Source organism: Papio anubis, chromosome 6 (assembly GCF_008728515.1).
Source record: "Papio anubis isolate 15944 chromosome 6, Panubis1.0, whole genome shotgun sequence".
NCBI classification, from domain to species: Eukaryota; Metazoa; Chordata; class Mammalia; order Primates; family Cercopithecidae; genus Papio; species Papio anubis.
The window spans coordinates 80582031-80591697 of NC_044981.1; the positions used below are offsets into that span (position 1 = coordinate 80582031).

Sequence of the window (9667 nt, forward strand, 5' to 3'; positions counted from 1 at the left end):
TATATTGCTTAGCTAAGTGATATTCAGGGTAAGTAATTTTTTTAAATAGCTAAATCAACTAAAAGCAAGTGAAGCAGGATAAAGGTTGATAAACCCAGTCAGGTTTGCCCTTAGCTTCCATGTTTTCCCTTAATCATGAATCTCTACCTCCAGCCAAATTAGACCACACTGACCATGCTGAAATCACTTCAGATTCATTTCTGAAAAGGTATCTTTTTATCCAAAGAAAGGAAACAGAGCTGGTCAAATTAGGAAAAAATTTAAAAAAAAAAAAAAAAACAGACAAAAACAACAAAACCCCTTGGTCAAGACCAATGGGCAATATCACACTGAATGGAAGTGAGAAATTCATTTAACTCAAGCAAGTCTGAATTTCGCTCTGTGCAATGAATAATCTGGCATTTCCCTATTTACAAGTGAGCTTCTGACAGGCACCCTAGCACAAGGTTGTCCCTTTTCTTCATTTTATAATGAAAGCCTACACCACAGTTGTGGAAAGTGAAAGTAATTGTTAGTTAAAAACCCCTTTTAAGAATTAATTTTATTTAAAGACTTACAAATCTGTGTATTTCAGATTAAACTTAAAGCATACCATATCTCACAGAATTTTGTGGAGGAAATGAAATAAATGAATATTTCTTGATATGAAACCCAGATCCTCCATGAGAAAAGAAACCTGACCTGTGTTGCTCCTGGATATAGTAATCTCAGCCTGACAGAAATCAAATTTCCTAGGAACTCAATCCATAATGAATTATTCTATTACTTGGGAAAGAAAGAGAAATAATCTATAGATATACATTTCAGAAGAAAAGCATACCATTAACTGACATGAGATATCTTCCCATCCTGATATGAGGTGATTAAAGTAAACACAAAATCTAATATCTGCATCAAATAATGAACCAATTTTAGAAATTAGTACAAAAATTGTATTTTGTTCTTGTAGGCATACTAGAAATATTTGTTGAGTATCTACAATATCCAAAATACCATCCCAGAGAAAGTCACATTTAAAAGGGACATAAGATAAAGTCCTTTCTAGTTAGTCTCAGCATGTGCACACACACACACACACACACGCACACACACACACATTCACATAAATAAAAATTATCAAAACCCCCAAGTAACTTTGACATATCAGAGAGAGATGTTTTCTGAATTCAGTATAATTTTTTTCTTCTGTAGAATATACTTAAACAAATAAAATTTGAAGGCTAAGTTCTGTGGTGGATGCATTGGGTTAAATGTTATTTAATAGACATTCTGCATTTGCAAACAGATTTCAATAACTTGTAAAGTGCCCAAAGTGTCTACCTGTTAGCTTTAGTTTACATGGAATTAAATCATGTGCATGTAATAGAGTTCCTAAAATGGTGGGAAAAAAAACAGCTCTCTTAAGTAGGTACATATTTTCTTCTAAGAATTTGTGTAATTTTATTTAGGTAAGAATATCTCATTCTCGTAGCTCAGAAGTAAATATAAGCTTATATATAATTATCATAAGTTTTAAATGACTGAAACCCTGTTCAATAAACTGCAATTGGCATAAAAATCATATTCAGGAGTGACTATCAAAATAAAAATAACAGATAACCTTTCAGTGCTTATTATGTGCTGACCCCTATGCTTATATGTATGCTGATCTCATTTAGTCATCAAAACAACCTCTTCGGCCGGGCGCGGTGGCTCACGCCTGTAATCCCAGCACTTTGGGAGGCCGAGGCGGACGGATCACAAGGTCAGGAGTTCGAGACCACGGTGAAACCCCGTCTCTCCTAAAAATACAAAAAAATTAGCCGGGCGCAGTGGCGGGCACCTGTAGTCCCAGCTACTTGGGAGGCTGAGGCAGGAGAATGGCAGGAACCCGGGAGGCGGAGCTTGCAGTGAGCCGAGATCGTGCCACTGCACTCCAGCCAGGGGAACAGAGCGAGAGTCCGTCTCAAAAAAAAAAAAAAAAACCTCTTCAAGAAGGTATTCTATTTATCCCCATGTTTAACAAGCGGGAACTAGTAGTCTGAGTGCTTACACATTATAAGATACTGCCTGCCTTCCAACCAAGAAATGCAAATTAATATAATATGTCATTTTTAGGCACAACCTCAGCACATTTAAATAAAAAGTAGGTGTTCATTAAAAAAACATTCTGGCATTTTTTTGCTAGTACATATAAGTAAAATCTTAGTTTAAATAATAACACCACCACATCCTATTCTATTTTAAAATTTCCATTCCATGATCAACCTAGAAACACATGTCCCTGGAAACAGTGTGACTACAAACGACTTTATTCCTGACAATGGCAGCCCCATCTGTCTAGTCTCCCAGCCTTAGGGAGCCTTCCTGCCTAGTCTCCTGGTATTTTTTTCTTACCTCCTATTGCTTGTCATCAACCTGGTTCATGCAGTCACAACCCTGTGGCCAGATTATCCCAGCAGTACACAGCTTTCACTGCATTTTCTTCTAATTATTGTTTCTTTCCCCAGATCTTAACTACCAAGCTTTATAAAGGTAATCCACACAGGTTTTCTCCTATTTACTTCCTGCTCCCTGCACTCTGGTTCCTGCCCTCATCTTCATTCTTTCGCAGACTCCTTTACGGTTGCTCTTCCTTCTCCTACCTTTAAGTGCTTCCCAAGACCCATCTTGAACCCGCTCTCTCCCTGCTCCACACCCTCCTTGACACAGTTCAACCACATATGCCAGTAATGCTACAATATCTCTCTCAACCCTGATCTCTCCCTTGAGCTTCCAACTTACATCCAACCTCTACAGGACACTCCCTCTGTATGTTGCACAGGCTCCTCGCACTCATGATTTTCTCCCAAGCTGACCCTGCCTCTTCTCCTGCACTTCCTTCTCATGAGTCCAAACCACCCATACCACCCTTGATCTCCAGTCAGAAAATTCACCAGATTTTTCTCCCAAATAGTTCATGAATCCACCCCGTCCTCTCTAAATGTACTAAGCTATAGGTCCCAACAACCACCCTCACCTGGACTATTATGATAGCCTCCTAATGATTTCCCTGACTCAGTCCTGCCCCTAGGGACTCCATTCTCCACAATGCCATTGGATTTTTCCTAACACATAAAGTCTGCTTATTCCAACCCCTTGCCCAATTGCTACTGATGGCTCCCATCACCTGCCTGTCTCAGCAACATCCCCACTATTTCGCATGACACATTTTATATTTTCACAGAATCAAATTCACATAGGCCCTCTGTGCTCTCTAGTCCATTCATTTTCTGTGATATTCTTCCTGCATGAAATTCCCTCCCCATTCTTTGTCCAGTAATCCCAGAGGTTAGAAATGGGTCCAGGGAAAGCTTCCTGGAGAGAAAAGACACCTTTCTAACAAAAGAAGCATGAAATGGAATACCACACACAAAGTCCTGGGCCCCCAGCCTATGTCAGCTTGAGCTAATAGTCCCTGAAGAATTATGGTTTCAACTGACCCTTTGCATAAACTATCTTGCTCTGAAAACCACCTTTTTATGTCCCCATTTTATTGCCACATTTCTAAATTCCCTGGGGGCAGACCATGTTTTAAGCCATTTCACATTCCTGCTGTCCACCACAGTACAGCACTTTATACATGGTAAATATCAATTAATTTCCCAATGATGTAACTGGACAACATCTATTAGACATCACCTTTATGAGGAAAAAAATGTGCGTTTGGATTTGCATAGAAGGCAAGGTTTGATGGTTAAGATTTCACATCCTGGCCGGACTTCACATACTTTAACTCATTGTGTCCCCATAGCAACCCTCTGAGATAGGTTTATCTTTGCCACCTCATGGAACAGGATGCGGATGCACACAGTGGGCCTAAGGAAACTCACCAAGAGAAAAGCTAGGCTGTGGAATCAAGTAACCTGACTCCAGAACCTCTGCACTACTCAGGGCTCAAGGGCCTGCCATGCAGGAACCAGGGTAACAGTTGCCACCTGCTAGACACTTGCAATATTACTTGACAGTTTTAGCCTAAATTCCACTAGTTATAAAGCCTTTTAACTCTACCCCCCTCCAAAATATACCTTCATCTCAAAAGAACAACATATATGACAAATGTGTACAATTAAAATTGTTTTATTTAAGTATAGTTTCTGATGAAGGACTTAAGAATTTATTTATTCTCTTTCACATCTGACTGGTTATAGTTACTGACTCTATCAAGCAGGGAAGGATATAGAAATATTAAGAGAAAAACATTGATTGAACCCTTCAGTAGACTGCAGGAATAAGTTTTCATTACAGTGAGATTTAGAAGCAACAAAACATTTAATGCTCCATCGGGCTTATAAAAATGAATAGTTTCATATATATGGAAGGACAGTGATTTGAAGAATTTACAATACACAGCCTCCATCTCCTGCACACCCATGTTCCCCAGGGTGCCTGCTACCAGCCCAGGAAGCTAGGATACTCCAGCTTCATGCCCGCAGAGTCAAGCTGTTACTGCAGAAATGCAAAATGTCACTACTCATGTTGGTTTTCTTAAATATTTCACACATGGAACATTATATATATAAAATGTCTGTATAAGCCATAAGAGGGTTATAATAAAATAAACTGCAATATGCCCAACCCAAAACTGGTCCAAGCTCAGTTTTGAGGTTCAAAATACAATTTTGAATCTTTGAAAGAGACAATAGCCTTGTGAGGAAGGCTTTCAAGCTGCGATTGCATTGTTTGGGTCCTAGCTTAAACAATAAGAACAGAAGCAAGCAATGTGGTTATAACAAGTTTGTTGGAAATCCTTCTCGCTCTTCCTTTCCAACTTAGGCCTGGCAGCATGGCTCCCATAAAAAAGGGTGGTGAGAAGAAGGGCTCTTCTTCCATCAAGAGGTGGTGACCCAAGACTACCCCATCAATGACATTCACAAGCGCATCAGTGGAGTGGGCTTCATGAAGCATGCCCCTCAGGCACTCCAAGAGAACCAGAAATTTGCCATGAAGGAGATGGATACTCCAGATGTGTCCATTAATGCCAGGCTCAACAAAGCTGTCTGGGCCAAAGAAATAAGGAATGTCCAATACCATATCTGTGTTGTCCAGAAAACATAATGAGGATGAAGATTCACTAAACAAGCTCTATACGTTGGTCACCTCTGTACCTGTTACCACTTTCAAAAATCTACAGCCAACGTGAATAAGAACCAGCTGCTGATCATCAAATACATCAAATAAAGTTTTAAAACTACCAAAAAACAAAAGGTTTTTGCCCAGACTCAATAAAGATTCCATAAGACAAAGGAATCTTTGGAGAAGACTTATCAGGGCAGCAAGAATAAGATATAAAGGCACCTTTTTAGACAGCACCTTTGATGCTGTGTCCCCGTGCCCTTTGCTCCAGTGAGTGGGGCTATCGAATGCCCCAGTAAGTCTGCAGGCCCATAAGTTCCTGTGTGGAACCCTGGAAAACGGCACGATTGCCTGGGACAAGAAAAAGAGACACAAGGAAAGCCTCAAGTATACTGGGTTGTAACCTAAAATTATCATGTTTGCCAGACATTTTCTAAGATTTTATTTTCTAATGTGGATGGCAAACAGAGATAAGATGAAGTCAGAAAAATAAAGACAGTTTTGAATGTGACTAAGACATTTGCACTTATAACATTTTGAGTAGAAAAAAGACACAGACTGTTTTTCCTCTGCTCTCACACCACAACAATCATCACAGACCACTTCTGTGACCAAATGTGTGAAGGTTTTTCCACACACAACAAGCAAGCAATCATTCCTGCGGTGGCCACAGCTGGGTATCCTTTAACTGTTCAATTCTGACACTATCTACCCGAAGATAGTGTCAGATCCCACAAGCTGAGGGCTCAGTCCCCAAGACTGCCCCCCGCTTTTTAGATGCCAATCACAAGAGGTTGTTTTATCTGTAATTCTGATCAATTGGCTATAAATTAGAGGTGACACAACCCTCTCCTTGGATGTATTAATTTGCTAGCATGATTGACAGAACCCAGAGAGATATACTTACATTTACCAATTTATTATAAAGGCTTTTACCAACAATGCTAATGAAGAAATGCATAGGATAAGGTATGGAGCAAGGGGCCAGGAGTTTCCATGTCCTCCTTCGGTGCACTCCCTTCCAGGAACCTCCACATGTTCAGCTGTTCTGGAAGCTCTCCAAAACCTGTCCTTCTGGGTTTTTATGGAGGGTTCATTGCATAGACATAATTGATTACATCACTGGCCATTGGTGATCGCCTTAAACTTGAGTCCTTCTCCCCTCCCTGGAGGTTGGGTAGAGGGGCTGAAAGTCCCAAACCTCCAATCCTGCCTTCCTTTCTGTGACTAGAAGCCATCCTGAAGCTACCTAGAGACTGCCAGCCATCAGTCAACTTATTAGCATACAAAAATATATCACTTTGTAGATTCTAAGGATTTTAAGACTTGTATATCAAGAAATGGGGACTAAGACAAAATATACATTTTATATTACAAATATAGGTTGGAAAATTTTTTTGAATTTCACTATAGTGGCATATACAAACCCCTAGGGAATAGTATATCAAGTAGTATATGTAATGGATCCAGCTAATGGAGCAAATCGATCTAAATATCTCCACTTTTGTTAATGCAAAGCATTTATCTGCAAAAGGAGTTAAGAGTTGGTTTGTTAATTGATTTGTGAGCACTACAAATATGGAAAGTTGGGATTACCTACTCTTCAACTTTTGCAAAAAAAACTTTTGCAAAAAAAACTTTTGCAAAAAAATTTTGCGAATAAACTTTTGCAAATAAAAAAATGAGGATCATCTTTGAAGTGTTGCTATCCTCTGCTCAGGAGAGGAATTAAGCATCTTGGGTAGATTATCTGAGGCCGGTTAGTGGTATTTACTCCTGACAGGTATCAGAAGAAAGATGTGAAACCTTCCTCCATTCCAAACATTGTGGGATCTCTGTTGTCCCTTTTGAACCAATATTATTCTTTCCACTTTGAAGACCATTTAAGATTCCCATCTTCTTACAAAACCATGAAAAACACAAAAGGGGAAGCACAGATTCTAAGCTTTCTAGCCAACCCACCTCTACACAAAGATCACGCACACAATGTGAAGCTTCAGATACTGAATGGTCAACTATTACACGATTTTGACCTCCGACAGATGATTTCTAGAGCCCTCAGATACCAACCAGTTTCTCTTTTAAAAAAAGGATGTTATTATGTACAATTGTGTAGATACTATGTGCATGTTTAAATGCATTGTCATTACAGATTTCTGAATCTCAGGCCCTCGTGGCTTCACTTTGTAATTCCAGTGTGGCAAAGGATGAAGAACTTGTGGGTTTTGGAATCAGAAAAATTGGAACTGAAATCTGAGGAAGCCACTAAATTTCTGTGTTGTCTGGCAGGGAAGTAGGGCTGAGAGTGCCTGTTAAGGATTGCTTGTTTTTAATGATGACAGGCAATGTTCGTAAAGCTCCTATAATGTATTACTATGTAAATTATACGATTATTCAGTTATTACAGCCCTTGTTTTGAACACACCACTTTTACATTCATTGGTACTTCTCAGTCTTTTCCACACAAAGACTGATAATGGGAGAGGAAAGTAAATATCCCCCTCAAGAAACAAGAGAAATTTTCCATAAAAGATTTCTTTGTAATCTTATGGTTGACCTTATATATTCGTATTAATGTGATATTTAACTCCATTCCCTTCTACTATTGAAGAACACTGAGGTCTACAGAGGCTTGTTAGCTTGCTCAGGGTTACATACTACATGATAATCTGACAGTGAAGCCACCTTCACATATCATCTTACATCTTTTTATTAATATTTGACTCATTTTAATTGAAATAAATTAAAATTTATCAGGAAATTGCATATCACAACAATAAAGAAAAACCAGTATCCCTTGCCATAAACAGAAAATGGCCAAAAAATAAATAAACTCTAGGAAAAAACAAACAATATTATGACACTCTGGGTGGATACAGTTGTCTGTTAAAGACTCTAAGCCCCAAAGTCAATTAAAATAAAGCCTTAGCAAAGTTAGGGACACATTAATAACATGTTAGAACCAAGTAAGAATTTCCTCTTGTCATTATCAGAAGAATTGGAAAAAAATTATAAAGAGGAATAACATTCTTGTATGCAATTGAATGTAACTGAGTGCTGGGTCCGTGCGCCAGCTAAATCCCTGCACCAGCTAAAGTTGTCTGCAAACATTACAGTTTGAGAAAGATATTTCTTTGCTATTCGATGCTTCAGGACAGGATATACATAGATGAATAGATGAATAAGACCCAGCCATTGCCCTAGAGAAGCTTACACTTTAGAAAGGATGACAGATGTACAACACAAAATTTCAATACAGTGTTGTGAGTGCTTTGACAGACATAAACACATGATATTATGAGAGCAGAAGCAGAGTTGTTGGCGGTGGGGGGGGGGGGTGACAAGAAATAACCCTTGCAGAGAAGATGCCTGAGCCAAGTTTTAAAAGAGAAATAGAAGCCTGCCAGGCAAAGAAAAGCACTCATTAACTGCTCAACAAGGAAGATCAGTTACTCAATCCACATGGCTACACAAGAAAAACACACACCATCAATCCCTGTGAAACCAGCATGAGAATCAATCCTGAAGGAGCATGTCTCTGGCGCTTTTGATGAAAAGTGGAGCAGAGATCTCAGGGGGAAAGATGAAAGATCAGAGAGACCTCTAGGTATAAGAACCTTGTCTCTCCACACCATTCATCCACTCAAACTATTTTTATTGGACACAACTGAAAGAAATATTGTTGGCAAATAAAATATCTACCAGAACGTTCTGGACTTCTTCGTGCTGCATACATGCTCGATCTTTGACCGTACAGCACAAATCCATATTTGAGTGGTTAAGGGGCCTTATAAGACGAGCTCTTGTTATGAATGAAACTTTGGTGATTACATCAGCTGCACTAACCCAGAACAGCTGACAACCACTGCCAATATCATGCGTTCAGCAATCAGCAACATCTTTGGTACAGATGTCAGGGAAACCATAGTGCCAATTATGCTGTAATGAAGAGAGTAGAGAATCTGGCTAGGGAATACTCATTTCATGTCTTCTTTGAAAAAGCAAATCTTAAAAGAGGGCAATGTACAATATATACTGTGCATCCTGTCACGCTTTTTGGCTTGAGCTGTGCTCCTTTTGACTCTGTGGATAGTCGAACTTTCTGATCTTAGCATTGGGATGGTATAAGCTAAAGGGTTTTGGCACACACAAAACCCACTACATTCTTGAATGCTCAAGACAGCTTTACAGTGTCTTAAGCTACATCTGAGCAAACCTGTTTCTTACTAATACTGTCAGTGTTTTTTAACATTTTCTCTACAAAACACAAAATTTTAAAAAATATTTCGTTACGGCTCAGTTCATCAGAACCCATCTAAACTTAACACTCAGTTGAATGATCCTTTTTGTGTTCCACTTTTTACAAAATAATTTAGAAAATAAAGAGTAAAAGACAATCTTTTATAGAAAAATAGGCAATGTATCCCTGGGGTCGATGAAGACTTAAGTCCTTCTCTCTCATTTCTGGAATGGTAGTACTATGCAATTCATTCATTGTTTTTCCAGTAAATATTTACTGAGCATCTATTGTATGCAAGGAACTATTCCCAATGACAGTCAATGTTCAAAACTG

The 9667-nt window shown here is 38.9% G+C and overlaps 1 pseudogene; it reads left to right on the forward strand.

The window, feature by feature from the left end:
• The first annotated feature begins 1987 nt into the window (after positions 1–1987).
• Positions 1988–8376, forward strand: LOC116275327 (annotated as a pseudogene).
• Positions 8377–9667: the final 1291 nt, after the last annotated feature.